Genomic DNA, 17,582 nt, shown 5'->3' with positions numbered 1-17,582 from the left:
ATCCAGGTCATGAGATTTATCATTTGTATGTCTAAATGATCATAATTAGGTAAGAGAGAGAGAGGCTGCGTTGAAGAATTTTCCTGGTAGGACTTATCCTCCTCAACAGTCTACAGCCCTGTACTGTTCATGGCTGCTTTTGTGAGACAAAACTGCTTTGGGGTTGAGGCAGGACAATAAGGTTTATATTATTTGATCTCTTTCACAAACCCTAAATGCTGACTTTTCTAATATCAAGTAGGAAAGATTTTTTTTAATCACTTTCCTTTTTCCCGCCCCTTCCTTCCAGTGCTTCCCTCCTGCCCCACTCCCTACCTGGAAAGATTTGATGTTGCCTAGAGTCAAAATGTATTTACAACTAATCACAACCATTAGGATGAATATGAAGGAAGGGGGAAAATGTTGTACTCAAATCCCTGAGTTAGGTTAATTGTTTTTGTTATTATTGAACATTGCATTTAGCTCTGAGCTTCCTGATAAACAAAGCAAAACAAGGCATTTGGGTTCACATTATTTTTATTTGCTAAAGGGAAACATATCAGGTCTTCCACAGAGACTTTGTTACCAGGCACTTTATTCTAAGCCAGTGACCCTCATGTAAGTGAAGCTGAATAACCATCTGCAGCAGGGGATTCATACGTATGTTAGAGTTGGAGAAGCCCTACTGTGGTCCACCTCTGTTCTTTGTTGATGAGCAAAAGAAGCTCAGAGAAGATAAGTAATTTGCCGGTCGCTAGGCTTGTTGGTGATAGCACCAGCCTGGAGCCAATACCCCTCTGACCCAACCTAGGCCTCAGAGCACCCTTATTTAGAAATCACAGGTATAGTGAGATGTGGTACTCCACCTGGTATGGTTCAGAACTATACCTCACTACTGGGCACTGGGGACATAGACTGTCAAGCGAGTGGGATTTAGACTTGAAGTTGGAATATGCGGAAGAGGGTTTTCTTCAAGGAGCTTCTCTTTTCACTGAGAAGAGTGACAGAGGGTAGACCTCTGTCCCAGCTTGCTGTCAAATTACTATGGAGGGGGAAACTAGAATAAGAGATGTCCTGTTTATACCCTGTTTTTAAATAAATACTTTGTCAAAACTTCACTTTCTTCAGTCACAATTATGGGAAAGTTTATATTGTGTTTTTATGACAGTGGAGTTATGAGAGAACTTTGGGCAGGGGTCCCAAACCCAAGCTGCCTGCAGCAGTCAGGCAGGTCCAAACAGCTGTTTATACAAAAGGCCAGGTTTAAGACAACAGGGAGTGAGACCTGTAGTGCACCAGAGGGCCAGTGTCCTCTCTCCAGGGGACAGCTGCTTCCCAGCTCCAGCTGATTTTTGTCTTGTGAAAAATGCAGATATATAATTGACCACATCTTCTAGTGTTTTGAGAGAAGATGGAAGTGTGGATTATTAAATCTTCTGATTTTAAATGTTGGCAACTCCTTTCTTCCACTTGCTCAAGCCAGAAATTTTGGAGTTGTCCTTGACTCCTCTCTTCCTTTCAAACCCCACATCTAATCCATCTGGAAATCCTGTTGGCTCTACCCTCAAAATATATGCAGAATCTGATCACTTGTTAGTGATTTCCTGTTGCACTACTGTAGCCCAAACCACCATCATCTTTCTCCAGGATTACTGCAGCAGCCTCCCAACTGGTTTTCCTTCCATGCTTTCTCTCTTACAGCTGGAGGGATCTATTTATTGAAACACAAGTCAGATCATGTTGCTCCTCTGCTCACAACCCTCCAGCTTCCCATCTCACTCAGAGTGAAAGCCAGAAACCTCCCAGTGCCCCCGTGAGGCTCTCTGACTGCATCTGTGCAGCCACAGTGGCCTCCTGTTCCTCAAATACACCAGCTCATGACCTTCACCCTTGCTGTTCCCTTGCCTGGAATGCTCTTGCCTGGGTATTTCCATGACCCATTCATCCCTGACCTTTTCTCAAATGAGGCCTTCCTTGGCCACACTATCTAAACTTGTAGCCGCACACACACATACACACACCCTTCCACTTCCCTCTTGGCTTTGTTTTTTAGCACATATCATGATCTAATATACTACATTTTTTTCTTGTTTATTACCTGTCTTCCACATTAGAATATAGGTTCCAAAAGCGTAGGGACTTTGTATGTTTTTGTGTGTTCATTCCCTGCTATATACTTAGCATTTAAGAAATGTGCCTCACACATAGTAGATACTCAGTAAATGTTTGATGAATAAATGAATCTTAAAAAAAAAAAATGTTTTTCAACTTCACGCCAAACAAATCTCTTCAGTGGGCCAAACCCAGCCTACACCCCCTTTGACCCAGGGTCAAGAAGAAGAGTGAGCACTTCTTCAGCTGCACCTAGTAGCTTGGGGACAGACTTCGTGACTGCATCATGACACCTGCGCTGCTCAGGAAACAACAGAAGAGCTCTTCCACTCCATCCCTGCACATGGTATCCTCCCCTGCTGAACTTTAATGCATGTTTATATTTCATGCCTCAACACTGTCTTTCCTGATGCACCGCTGTTTAGAATCTAGAGAATGTTAAGTGAATTAGTTCAGCTTCCTGTGTGAGCTTCCAAACCTCTGAAGGCAGGAAGCATTTGAACAATTTTACTTGCTTTTTCACAACACAGAGTTTAGAGTTCGACAAGCAATGATTAAAAGGAAGAGCACTATGAACAGAGGGAAAATCATATATAAAGACACTTAGGCAGAAAAAAGTTTGATGCTTTGGAAGAGATCAAGTGAAACTAAAGTACGAAGTGAAGGAGAAAAGTGATAGGAAAAGATGCTGGAGAGGCAGGCAGGACCACATCTTGCAGGCCATGGTAAGGAGTTTCAATGTTATTGTTCGGCCCAGTGGGACGACTCAGAACTCATTACTGTGAACTATTCATAAGGGTAATTTCTTTAATGCAACTTTTTACTGAAGTGTGACATATTTATATCCTGATGATGTTTTTCAAACAAGTCAGTCAATTGTTAGCAGTCATTTTATCACCTAGACTCCATTCCTTTCATTTAAAAAAAAAAAATTTGGTTTTGGACTTAATTAGGTAAAAAAAAAATTGTTTATTTTCACATTTATAACTAAAATATTAAAGTTAATTTTTAAATATCTTACTTAAATAACTAAATGTATTTATTTGTACAAAAAATAAACTTTGTTTTAGTTATGTAACACTGTAGATTTAGGTTATAATGATTGCTTAGTAAAGCAATCTGTAACTGTATCCACTTTAGTTACATAAATAAAATGCTAAATAGTCATTCATTTTTCTGTTGCATTTGCAACCTTTGCCAAGTTACTATCACATTAAAATATATAGCATTTTTGCTTCTAAAAAATTCGATATATACTTAGACTGTACATTGTCATTTTTATAAAAGATATAGCATTTCCTTGAGCTCAAAGTTTATTCCAGCCTATATGCTCTCATCATAAAAAAGAGTCAAATCAAATATTGAGCAGCTTCCTAACATTCTGTTGAAGATTTAAGAATTTTTTTAGTTATGTGTAAGAACAGTAAAATATTTCTCAGGGTTTTTTCCTTCGTTTGTTTGTTTTGGGTTTTGTTTTGTTTTTTAACTTCAGAATTCTGCAAGCCAAACTGAGCCACAAGGTGGGTTTTGTAGCTCAGTCTTTGTTATTGAGTGACTATAAAAGGGCAAATTCTGAGTCCTGGTCACGTTGAGATATCAACAGTCAAAGCAGAATCAAGCTATGTAATCTGGAAAGCTGAGGTAAAGACCAAGTGTTAGGATGAAGTTTAGAAAGTGTTGGAATATACAGAGGCAGCCCAGGTGTGACATAAATAAGAAATGTAAGAAGAAAATCTACAGGTCTTTGTAGTTTTCTCACAACTGATTTTCATTTCCATAGCATGAGATGGACATTATAGATACAGAGAAATTCAGAACTGGAAAAGTCCCTATTTTACAGTTAGGAAACTGACGCCCAGAGAGCACCAAAAACTTTCTCAGTGTCACACAACTAGAGTTAATGTAGGCTGAAGTTGGAATTTGGAACTCCTGTTTTCTATCTCAGTATTCTTTTATCTACTTTCTTGTGCATTTTTGACTGTGTAATCACTGGAGTTGTACCAAAATGGAGTGAGTTGGTATGGATGAGGAAGGGAAGTTGACTGCCACCAGAAATGATGAGGCAGAACCTGGACAATGGCTACCTGACATGTATGTTGACTTTCCAGGAAGGAAACTTGGGCTTAAAGTCCTCTAAGAGCTTTTCCAACTCTAATTTTAATGAGTTTAGGTGATTTTAATCATTTTGTAGTAATTATTTGTCCTCCCAACTTACAAAAATCATTGTTCATTCTTATTCATGCATGTCTCGTTCACTGTAGCCTTTTCTTAGAACCTGCTTTCCCTTTGAGAGCACCTGTTCCAAAGTGATTTAGTAATGCAGTGTGACCAAAAAGCTAGCCAAGACTCCAAGCTCTGTTCACCACTTTAAATGATGAGTAATCATTGTACCCATAACTAATTTAACCTTCTACATTAGACCAGTATCCAATAACTGCTAATTTTCTTCTACCACACAAATATAAATCAGCTGTATAGTTAGCAAAATGGAGATCTATGGCAATGAAATCAAACACCTTTCCTACCCTAAAGCAAGGACTTGGAATGGTAAAAAGTTTTAGTTATTTTATAATCCAATAAGGTAAAAATTATTTTTAAAATAGATTATGATAAAATTGTTACTGTGCAACTGTATAACCTAGTCTTGGCTTAGGAATTTCCCTTTGCAGTAGAAAATGCATGAGATAGGAACTCTGATTAGAAATGTATTTGCCATCTGATAGTATCTGTGTGAATATACAGATTTCTGCATACTGCTCTATTCTGAATATAAAAGTGTCTCTGTCCATCCCATCACCATCTCTTTAGATCTTATTTTTAGATCTTATTTTTTTCTGCTTTAGATCTTATTTTTTTCTGCTATAATTTAGAAGGTATTTCCCCAAATATCGACATTCTCAGACTATGTAGTTAACAGTCATACTTATAATAGGGAATTTCCAGAAAACAAGTGATTCAGTTTCATATGCCCTAAGTACTGCCATTATAGAGACCAGGGTGAATTATTCATTGTTGTAGATATGTGGTCACACTGGGGGCTCATCTCCATAGGTTTAAAACTGGGTTTTAAACTTCCATCCTGTAGTCCTCTGGGAATACCTTATTCCCTTTGCTTCCACTGACCCTGGATTGATTTGGGAAATAGAATAAGGAGGAGATGCGGGTAGTATTTCACATATTATCATGGTAATCCAATAAGGCAGTGAAAGACTGACTTTTTTTTTCAAACAAAAGAAACTGACCTGCTGTATAAAAAAAAAAAGAAGAAGAAGAAAGAGGGCTTCCCTGGTGGCACAGTGGTTAAGAATCCGCCTGCCAGTGCAGGGGACACAGGTTTGAGCCCTGGTCCAGGAAGATCCCGCATGCCACGGAGCAACAAAGCCCGTGCACTACAACTACTGAGCCTGTGCTCTAGAGCCTGCGAACCACAACTACTGAAGCCTGTGCACCTAGAGCCTGTGCTCTGCAACAAGAGAAGCCACCGCAATGAGAAGCCCACGCACCGCAACAAAGAGTAGCTCCCACTCACAGCAACTAGAGAAAGCCCGCGTGCAGCAAGGAAGACCCAACGCAGCCAAAAAATTAATTAATTAATTAAAATAAATAAAAGCCTGTTTGAAAAGAGAACTTCTTTGAAAAAAAAGAAGAAAGAAGAAAGAAACTGAACGCAACCAGGGTGTAGCCATTTTATAGGACTAGGGAAGTTGAGTACATAATTGTTTAGAACCACCATAAAAACAAAATCTGAGACCCATGTCTCCTGTCTCCTATGCCAATTTTTCTTTACTCTTCCCTTCCACCCTTACTGAAAAGTCAGACTAGGCTCTATTTCCTTTCCAAGGCTGACTGGACAGGGAGGTCAAGCTTAAGTATATTTGCCTCACTGCCTCCCAAGAGAAAGACCCCCTATGGCAGTGTCAACAAACTTCTGCTATAAAAGGTCAGATAGTAAATATTTTAGGCTTTGCCAGACAGATGATCTCTATAGTAACTACTCAACCCTATAATTAGAACACAGAAGTGGCCACAGATAATAATGTGAACAAATGAGCATGGATGTGTTCCAATAAAACTTTATTTATGGTCACTGAAATTTCAATTTTATATATTTCTCACATGTCATGAAAAATTATTCTAATTTTGATTTTTCCCCCAACTATTTAAAAATGTAAAATCATTCTTGTGGGCTGTACAAAAACAGATAGTGAACCAGATTTTGAACCACTGGCCACAGTTTGCTAACCCCTGCCCTAGGGAAATATATGAAATACAGGGAAGATCATGGGTGTTAAAACATGAGGAGACAAAATATGATACCTGGAGGACAGATGATTTAAATGTCGAAGGGGAAATGACTGATGGGTATATGTATGCCCTGACCCTTGCTTGATTCTGTTTTAGGTAATCTTGGTTGGTATTTGGTCAGATTCCAGGATTGGTTATTTTGATTTACTTTCTTAAGATTTATGAAAGGCAGGTTTTAACTGGCCTTAGAGAAGAAAGGCAGAAATACGAAGAGGGCATGTAACTTAGAGTTTGCCATAAGGTATGCAGTTCCAGTAGACTGTTTTATTAGGAATGGCAGCTGGTGGTTTTCATTATTGGTGAATCATTGTGAAATCTGTCTGAGGCAGGGAGGAAACAGCTAACTGTATTCCTCTTTAGCAAAAGCGAGTTCATGACATTGTAAAGCTCTCATAGAGTATGTTTTCTGCTATGCTGAAAGAACCCATAAAAGTCTAGATTTTAATAAAAGCTATACTGATAAAATTTAAATTGAAAAAGCCTATAAACTCAAAACCATAAAGGAACTTTTTTTTAAAATAGTATGAATGATTTATGTGCAGTTGAATATAGCTTTTCTTGCTCTGTAGGTCAGCTCACCTGTAACAATTGCATAGATGGTAGTGTAGTTATTTATAACAAAGGAGTGTCAATTTTTATGATAATGGTAATGCAATTACCATTTTCTGAGCTGCTGCTATATCTACTGCCACCTAACATACATTATCTCATTTATTCCCACAACAACCCTGCAAACAGCTCAATATCAAACAAACAACCCAATCAAAAAATGGGCAGAAGACCTAAATAGATATTTCTCCAAAGAAGACATACAGGTGGCCAACAAACACATGAAAAGATGTTCAACATCACTAATTATTAGAAAAATGCAAATCAAAACTACAATGAGGTATCACCTCACACCAGTCAGAATGGCCACCATCAAAAAATCTACAAACAATAAATGCTGGAGAGGGTGTGGAGAAAAGGTAACCCTCATACACTGTTGGTGGGAATGTAAATTGATACAGCCACTATGGAAAACAGTATGCAGTTTCCTTAAAAAACTAAAAATAGAATTGCCATATGACCCAGCAATCCCACTACTGGGCATATACCCAGAGAAAACCATAATTCAAAAAAACACATGCAGGGTTTCCCTGGTGGCGCAGTGGTTGAGAGTCCACCTGCCAATGCAGGGGACGTGGATTCGTGCCCTGGTGCGGGAAGATCCCACATGCTGCAGAGTGGCTGGGCCCGTGAGCCATGGCCGCTGAGCCTGCACGTCGGGAGCCCTGTGCTCCACAACAGGAGAGGCCACAACAGTGAGAGGCCCGCGTACCGCAAAAAAAAAAACACATGCACCCCAATGTTCATAGCAGCACTATTACAATAGCCAGGATGTGAAAGCAATGTAAATGTCCATCGACAGAGGAATGGATAAAGAAGATGTGGGACATATATACAATGGAATATTACTCACCCATAAAAAGGAATGAAACTGGGTCATTTGTAGAGACGTGGATGGACCTAGAGAGTGTCATACAGAGTGAAGTAAGTCAGAAAGAGAAAAGCAAATATCGTATAATAACGCATACATGTGGAATCTAGAAAAATGGCATAGATGATCTTATTTGCAAAGCAGAAATAGAGACACAGACATAGAGAACAAATGTATGGATACCAAGGGGGAAAGGGGTGGGGTGGGAGGAATTGGGAGACTAGGATTGACACATATACATTATTGATACTATGTATAAAATAGACAACTGATGGGAACATACTGTATAGCACAGGGAACTCTACCTAATGCACTGTGGTAACCTAAATGGGAGGGAAGTCCAAAAGGGAGGGCATATCTGTACATTTTGTTGTGCAGTGGAGACTAACACAACATTGTAAAGCAACCATACTCCAATAAAAATTAATTTAAAAAAAAAAAGATTCCTGAAAAACAAAAAGCACAACCCTGCAAGGTAGATATTAGTCTCCTGTTGAAGGTGAAATTGAGGCCCAGCCACACACACACAAAGTAACAGGGCCAAATCTATGTCTCCCTGACACAAAAGTTCATGCTGTTTCCACTATACTATTACCATGATGAGAAGTGGTGGCAAAAAAGAACAGAATTTGGAAAAAACATCCTCAACTCTGTTGCTGACTGTTATTAATTACTTCATGTTAATTTTGCTCTGCATGGCTATTATACAGTAATAGAATGATTTCAGCCCCTTAAAACCTTGAAAAATCAAACCCATTGTGTCTTTTAACATTTGTGGTTTGTGTCCATTCATTGCTCACAGTTCCTAGGCAGGCTGCAGCCTTGAACTATTCACTGTCTGAACTTGCCCTCAAAGAATTATTCTCCCACCCTACCTCTGTCAAGTGGCAACCAATGAAAAACCCACAAGCTCAGCAGCTGCAGCTCTGGAAAGCTTCCATCAAAACCCTCATTCCCACATCCCCTTTGAAAATCACAGTTCCTAGAGCTTGCAGTTATCTTCTTGAAGGTCATGACTAAGGCTTGTAACATTGTAAAACTTCCACTGCAAACACTGTCTGCAAGACCTGGATTCCTTAACTTGAGCTCTTTGTTAACTTATCTACACCAAGACATTTACTGCCCCTCAACTGCAGTACCCGGAATTCTTACCCAGTAACTTGGAAAGCACATATTATGATGAGAGTGTTTCAGATCTTCAGTAGGAAAACTGGAAAGTTTAATGAATTTTGGATAGTGCCTCTTTGACGGATCAGAATTAAATAAAAACCCCTGGTATATTGAGAATATGAGGTGACTTAGCCCTGTTCTTGTCCCTCTAAATTTTGTTCTTTCCATGAATTGTGTTCGTGATTCAAGTATCCAGTATACCTGTCTCAGAGGAAACAGTTTCATTTTTCCTAAATGTGGAGATATAGTGCAAAAGTGGCTGTTTTATGTATGACTGAATGATACCAAAATCCAGTTTTTAGCAGCCTTTTCATATGTGAATCATGTTATTTAATCCAGATTTCTTTGAAACCACAACCAGACATACAGTATGGATATTTTATTGAAGAAATATGGTTGCTGTTATTCACCCTGCCATGCTTTATTTTGCTTACATTAATAACCCATTAATACACTTAAGAAAAAAAAGTAATTTTGTATCATCATCCACTGACATTGGCAAGACTGGATGCTGATGATTACAGACACAAGACTCCATCAAGAGATGATTTCCTGATCTGTATGTATCACAACATTGATTTTTCTAGACTGTCCCAAGTATGTCCGGGAAATCAGGGAGAAAAAAAGCTGCAGCCAGGAGACAAATATGTGCTAATGTACCACTTAGCTGTCTGGAGAAAATCTATGCTCATGGCAGCAATACGAAGTTATTTGGTCTGTATTTATTTGCAATGTGCAGGCTACAGATTGTGAGCATTCTGATTGTACCCAGACATAATGGAAAGAATTCACTAGCATTTTCACACTAGCTTTTGTAAGGAATGCACCTTTTAAATCACCATTGGTTAAAAAATTGTCATTTAGTTTCAATAACCCTAAAAGGTTCTTTCTGTTGCTTGAATAATGGAGAAAATTATTTGGGGCCTCAAATCCCGTCTGAATTGACTTTTTTTTTTTTTTTTTTGCGGTATGTGGGCCTCTCACTGTTGTGGCCTCTCCCGTTGCGGAGCACAGGCTCCGGACACGCAGGCTCACTGGCCATGGCTCACGGGCCCAGCCGCTCCGCGGCATGTGGGATCTTCCCGGACCAGGGCACGAACCCGTGTCCCCTGCATCGGCAGGCGGACTCTCAACCACTGCGCCACCAGGGAAGCCCTGAATTGACTATTCTTGGTCACTTTAGTATATTTCCTTGTCAGTAAAACTAAGCAGACACACATTTTTTTTTAATTTGACAGAAAATATTGACTATAAGTCAGTGAGTTCAGATTTATGGTGGGGAAACCCTCATAATTCAAAAGAGACTTTCTTGAAGTAATGTTGGTAAAGAATATCAGTGTCAGTTTTCCTAATGGGAAGAAGCAGAATGCTTTACAAGACAAGGCTTTCTGTTAAATAAGCAGCCTTCTGATCAGTGAGCAGTATATACATATAAATGTATAAACACATTTTATTTTTTTCCCCCTAGAGTAGGATATCTCAATGATTGCAGTTTTCTACTTTCCCATTTTAATGTTTTGACTATCAGTTATTTAAGGATCAGAAAACAACTTGGGATGTCAAGAAAAAGCCATCTTCATATATTTCTTCAGCAAAATACTTGGGTTTGTCTTTCTCTAGAAAGTTCTAAGGCCTATTTATTTTATTTTATTTTTTTAGAGGTTGGTCTGATATCATAAATGCATATTCAGAATGACCATCCAAATTATTTATGTTTCAAGTTAGTGCTTTCCAAGATGATTAGACTAGTGATTTGACAGGAAAAACCATGGGCAGTTTCAAGTCCTTTAGACCAAATATAATGAAAAAATTAAATTATTTAATGAATGAGCATTCCATAAGCATTTTTTTCCTTAAATTTTAAATGAAGAGGCATTCACATGAACCTTATACTGCCTCTGGTGCCTGGTAATCCAAATGCTTTGACTTTTTTTTAACCACACCAAAGTGATAAAGAAATTGAGCTGTAGAAGAGGCAGAAACTTTTTCCATTCAGAGAAGGAAGTATTATTGATTGCATTTCAATTGTTTCATTAATTTTTTTTCCTATCACTCTCATGTAATGCTTTTGGAGAAAACTTTTTTATCATCCCTTTTTTTCATTTTAATATTATATTTATTTAATCTGTTATATCAACATATAATTTCAACATGAAGTCAGTTCAAAACAACTATTAATGATATATTTACATGATCTTTTTCTGTTAATTCTTTGAAATCTGCTATGTGTTTTATACCTAGAGAATATCTTAATGTGAGCCAGCAACATTTCCAGTACTTGGTACCACATGTGACCAATGGCTACTCTAATGGATGATACAGCTCTAGACCATGATATTCTGAGCTGTGTGGCAGGATAATGGACCTTCAATGCTACTAGCTTTTCTCAGAAAAACATGTTTATAAATTTAGAGAGATCTAGGTAAACTGGAAAAGTATTTGTTCTAACACCCATAAAATCGAGGATAAATCTTACAGTATTATGATGTGATCAACATTTGTAAAGCCTCAATTGTATTCATGGGATTAAAGTGAACTTCTTGAGTTTTGTGTAACCAAAAACAGATAAATAAAATGCCAAGAGAAGATCATGGCCATATTCTTCAGAATAATTTTTAGTGCTTGCCCCCATATTTTAGGGAAACATTAAAACTTTCCAGCAAAAAGCACAGCTCCCTTTTACTCAAAAGCTAAAAATCTATTAACCTTTTAATTAAAAGACCATGCTGAATATATGTGAATTGGTTACACATCTTACCCACTCCATTAGCTAATACAAGATGGAAAGGAATTATGGTATGTATTTCTGGGAATGACATTGGAATGACAACCTGCCCTATTCCTGTCATATGTACTTAGAATTCCAGGGATTGGAATTCCAGCATATATATGGGGTCACTCTGTTGGGATTCCAAAAAAAATGCCTGGATGATTCTGGAATTTCTATGAGCAGAGATTTTAGAACAGCACGACATTATGTTCATTAGTTCTCCTTTCTTCCCGAGGCCAAGGGTATCTCGGAAAACCCTACCTAGAACTAGGGCAGTGCTCTCAAGCCATGTATGTGGGAATAATTTTAAAATATAAACATCAGCTAAAATTTCTATGTGCTTATTATGTTTAAGTTACAGATTTGAACTTCATTCATTCATTCATTTATTACCTACTGGCCCCCTTCACCCATTTCTTCCACTCCCTTCTCCCCAGCTCTGGCAACCACCAATCTGTTCTTTGTATATAAGAGCTTGGGGTTTTGGGCTTTTTTGTTTGTTTGTTTTTAGATTTCACATATAAGAGAGATCATATGATATTTGTCTTTTTCTGTCTGACTTATTTCACTTAGCATAATGCCCTCGAGGTCCATCCACATTGTCACAAATGGCCATTTAAATTGTTTCATTATTATGCAAAATTTTAAATATAGAGAAAAGTGGGAAAAAAAGAACCCTCAGGACAGCTGCAGCAGTCATCAACTTATGGTCAACTTTGCTATATCTATACTTTTTCCTCCACACTGGATTCTTAGGAAGCAAATCCCAGACATCATATAATTTCTATCGATTATCTTATGTGATTGGAACTTTGTTGGACTTTGAGATTTGAAAAATGAGTGAGACATGTCCTTGTCTCAGAGAGCTCATCAAATCCATCTGGGGTAATAATGTTTAGTAGTCAATGTATTGTAATTATAATGTATGTCCATTGTAACATAGACCCAAACATAAATAAAACTCCTGAACCAGCTTTCAACATAGCAAAAACCTAATATAAAAGGGACATTTTATAATATGAGCCTCTAGAACTAATTTTATGAAGACCTTTTTAAAGCGTGAAAATTTTCTTAGTTCCATTCACACTACAAGGGTCTTAAAGCAATGAAATCCAGTAGCAATGAGCATACATAGAGCCTAGATTTTTGGCTTCTAAGTCTCCTTTCCCACTAAAAGGAACCAGTGCTCCTTGGATAAATGGCTGACTGCATGGTTGATGGAGATAAAACAGGATGAGCCTTGGAACATCTTTTCATGCCAGGAAGTTTGGGAGTACTCAAAAAATGATGGGGACATGTCAAAAGGACACAAGAACCCCTTGAAAGGACTCCTACTAGCCAAATCTGGAACAACGTCAGCAACAAAATTACTACTAATAATGGAATACAACCCATTGAATAAAATAATCCATGAGTGAACAGCTCATACAATTCAATATCAAAACAAACAACCCAATAAAAAAAAAATGGGCAGAAGACCTAAAAAGATATTTCTCCAAAGAAAACATACAGATGGCCAACAGGCACATGAAAAGATGCTCAACAGCTCAAATTATTAGAGAAATGCAAATTAGAACCATGATGAGGTATCACCTCACACCAGTCAGAATGGCTATCATCAAAAAATCTACAAATAATAAGTGGGGGAGAAAGTGTGGAGGGAAGGGAACCCTCCTACACAGTTGGTGGAATGTAAATTGGTGCAGCCACTATGGAAATCAATATGGAGTTTCCTTAAAAAAACTAAAAATGGAGCTACCATATGATCCAGCAATCCCACTCCTGGTCACATATCTAGAAAAGATAAAAACTCTAATTCAAAAGGATATATGCACCCCAATGTTCATAGCAGCACTATTTACAATAGCCAAGACGTGGAAGCAACCTAAGTGTCCATCAACAGATGAATGGATAAAGAAGATGTAGTGTACACACACACACACACACACACACACAGGAATATTACTCAGCCATAAAAAAATGAAATAATGCCATTTGCAGCAACATGGATGGACCTAGAGATTATCATGCTAAGTGAAGTAAGGCAGACAGACAAAGACTAATATCATATGATGTCACTTACATGTGGCATCTAAAAAAATGATACTAATGAACTTAATTACAAAACAGAAATAGAGTCGCAGACATAGAAAACTTATGGTTACCAAAGGGGAAACGGTGGGGGGGGATAAATTGGGAATTTGGGATTAACAGATACAAACTACTATATATAAAATAGATTACCAACAAGGACCTACTGCATAGCACAGGGAACTATATTCAATATCTTGTAATAACCTATAATGGAAAATAATGTGATATATGTATAATATATGTGTGTGCGTGTGTGTGTATGAATCACTTTGCTGTATACCTGAAACTAACACACTCTTGTAAATCAACTATACTTCACTTTTTAAAAAAAGAATCTATGAGTGAGTCCATAGCAACAATAAATTTAAAAGATACTACATGCATAAGAAGGAAAAGCTTTTTTTTACAGTAGAATGCCAATTAATAAATGTGGAATGAATGGTAGATTAGAAAATTACCATTTTGCAACCAATAGTTACATTGATTCAGGCAAGAAGAAGCGTCAATGGATACTAAAACTAGAAAGTAAAAGGTAGTGAGGAACAGGATACTTACATATCCCAAAGAATCTCTCCACAAATTACTTACTAATAGCCAAGGGGAATATTAGCTTTAGAGTGGAGAGGCTTGGTAGTCACACCTTAACCAAGTGATCAAAATTACAATCACCAATAATAGACAGACATCATGTGCCTCTTTTTTTTTTTTTGGTTGCACCAGGTCTTAGTTACGGCATGCAAACTCCTTCCTATTTGCGGCATGCATACAGAATCTAGTTCCCCAACCAGGGATCAAACCCAGACCCCCTGCATTGAGAGCACGGAGTCTCACCCACTGGACCACCAGGAAAGTCCCACATCATGTGCCTCTTGATGTTATGCGTTGAGAAAGACATTCGTGATACTCTTGTCCCCCGAAATGCAGAATTAACGTTAAGGAAATATCAGACAAACCCAAACTAAAAGATACTCTTCAAAACTGTCAATGCCCTGAAACACAAAGAAAAGCTGAGGAGCTATTTCAGATTAAAGAAAACCAAAGAGATATGAAAATTTACGTGTATGTGTGATCCCAGTTTGGATCCTGGACTAGGAAAAAAATTGCAGAAAGAACATTATTGGGACAGTTGGTAAAATTCAAATAAGGTCTGTGGAGTAAATAATAATAATGTGACTATGTAAGTCTCCTAACTTTTATTGTAGTGTCTTAAACTCAGTGATTACCTTTGTTCTTAAAATATACATTGAATATATACATTGAAATATTTAGGGGCAAAAGGACATGATGTCTGCAACACAGATGGCTTAGAAAAACAAATAACGTATATATGAGAGAATAAATTGCAAAAGTAGCAGATTTTTACCACTTGGTGAATCTGGGTGGAACATGAAAGAGTTTTTTATGTTATTTTTGCAACTTTTCTCTTAAGTTTACAGTTATTTCAAAATTTAAAAATTTTAAGTGCTGAAACAAAGCAACTACACTCATATGCATACACATACACATAGACACAGACAGAGTTAGTTGTCTTCACTTTAAATAAATCCAACTCAAAATATGGAAATCTTAAAGTCATACCCAAAGATGAACTGAGAGATATAAAAACTTTTCTCCCAACAAATTTGCTACAGAAATCCCTTAAGTAACAATTTTTCTGTTAAAATTATAAAATTTATAAAAATAGTTTCCCAAACCCCAATCTGTAAAGAGAGGCATACCTGCATTTGTTTTATCTGTTCCTCTGAGAGTTGCTGTACCTGGCTGGCTTGCTTTGCAAAGCTCCTCACATAGAGCTGTTTATGAGTATGTGCTTAAATGTTTTTGAAGAAAATGAGGGTGATGATAACTTGCTCCATAATACAGATTAAAGCTTTTGCAGAACTGAGGCTCTACTTCAGATTTCTCTCTTCCAATTACCTGAGTAGCTTTTCAGGCCATGTGAAGCCAGGCTTTAGGAGAGCTGCTCTTTCCACTAACTGGCTCTGAACTTCTTGAGTTTTCCCTTTTTTCTATCTTCCTCTCATTAAACTATAACTTTTACAGGAATAATAAGAATACTAATGAGATAATGAGTCTATTATTTTGAGCCTATCCTAAAAATACTGCTCTAATAACCACAAAAAAAAAAAAAAGTAAGGGGACTTCCCTGGTGGTCCAGTAGGTAAGACTCCACACTCCCAATGCAGGGGGCCCAGGTTTGATCCCTGGTCGGGGAACTAGATCCTGCATGCATGCCGCAACCAAAAAGTCCACATGCTGCAATTGAAAGGTCCCACATGCTGCAACAAAGATCCTGTGTGCCGCAACTAAGACACAGCACAGCCAAAATAAATAAAATTTAAAAAAGAGTAAGATTTTCAATTATCCAAAAGCCGATTAGCCAAGACCCCATCTTGCCTCTTCTAATTCTTCTTTTCTTTTTTTTTTTCTTTTTTACCATTTTATAGAGAATGGCAGTAGGAAGTAGAAACAAGCAAAACTAGTCAGTCAAATGTATTTTCTTATAAGTGGTTTGGTTTAATTTAAAAACTAACAGACAAACAACCCAATCCAAAAATGGGCAGAAGACCTAAATAGACATTTCTCCAAAGAAGACATACAGATGGCCAAGAAGCACATGAAAAGCTGCTCAACATCACTAATTATTAGAGAAATGCAAATCAAAACTACAATGCAATATCATCTAACACCAGTTAGAATGAGCATCATCAGAAAATCTACAAACAAATTCTGGAGAGAGTGTGGAGAAAAGGGAACCCTCTTGCACTGTTGGTGGGAATGTAAATTGATACAGCCACTATGGAGAACAGTATGGAGGTTCCTTAAAAAACTAAAAATAGAACTACCATATGACCCAGCAATCCCACTACGGGGCATATACCCAGAGAAAACCATAATTCTAAAAGACACATGCACCCCAGTGTTCATTGCACCACTATTTACAATAGCCAGGTCACAGAAGCAACCTAAATACCCATCGACAGATGAATGCATAAAGAAGATGTACATATATGTGATGGAATATTACTCAGCCATAAAAAGGAACAAAATTGGGTCATATGTAGAGATGTAGATGAATCTAGAGACTGTCATAGAGAGTGAAGTAAGTCAGAAAGAGAAAAACAAATATTGAATATTAACGCATATGTATGGAACCTAGAAAAATGGTACAGATGAATCGGTTTGCAGGGCAGAAATAGAGACACAGATGTAGAGAACAAACGTATGGACACCAAGTGGGGAAAGTGGCGGGGGGTGGGGTGGTGGTGGGATGAATTGGGAGATTGGGATTGATACATATACATTAATATGTACAAAATAGATAACTAATAAGAACCTGCTGTATAAAAAAATCAAGAAATTCAAAAATTCAAAAAACAAAAAAATAAAAACAGACATTGTCTGTAACAGCAAAAGATCGGAAATAACCTAAATGTACTTCCCTAAGGACATTTAATACTGGTGGAATACAATGGTTCCATATACAAAGACTGGAAAAGTCTATGTATTGTTATGGAAAGATCTCCAAGGTAGACTGTTAAGTCCAAAAAGCACAGTACAGAACAGTGTATATTGAATGCTACCATTCACATATAATAAAAGGAGGAAAGAATATATGTATACAGTATATGTTTTTGCCTGCATATGAATGAAATGTCTCTGAAAAGGTAC

General features: G+C 37.5%; 2 protein-coding genes across 8 annotated transcripts in view; one reads left to right on the top strand and one right to left on the bottom strand.

The window, feature by feature from the left end:
* Positions 1 to 17,582, top strand: part of CMSS1 (cms1 ribosomal small subunit homolog) — a 382,900-nt gene that overhangs the window by 226,928 nt on the left and 138,390 nt on the right. The gene's annotated exons all lie outside the window — the stretch shown is intronic.
* The window catches only part of FILIP1L (filamin A interacting protein 1 like), a 287,005-nt gene that overhangs the window by 201,405 nt on the left and 68,018 nt on the right, over positions 1 to 17,582 (bottom strand). The window contains exon 2 of one of the 4 annotated variants that reach the window (XM_060150678.1): positions 7,859 to 7,905. The exons of the other annotated variants lie outside the window; for them this stretch is intronic. The gene's annotated coding sequence lies outside the window, so the exon portion shown is untranslated. The remainder of the gene's footprint in view (positions 1 to 7,858; positions 7,906 to 17,582) is intronic. 4 annotated transcript variants of the gene reach the window in all.

Source organism: Lagenorhynchus albirostris, chromosome 5, assembly GCF_949774975.1.
Source record: "Lagenorhynchus albirostris chromosome 5, mLagAlb1.1, whole genome shotgun sequence".
Lineage (NCBI taxonomy): Eukaryota > Metazoa > Chordata > Mammalia > Artiodactyla > Delphinidae > Lagenorhynchus > Lagenorhynchus albirostris.
Note: the sequence above shows the minus strand (reverse complement) of the source record. Positions and strands in the feature narration are given on the sequence as shown.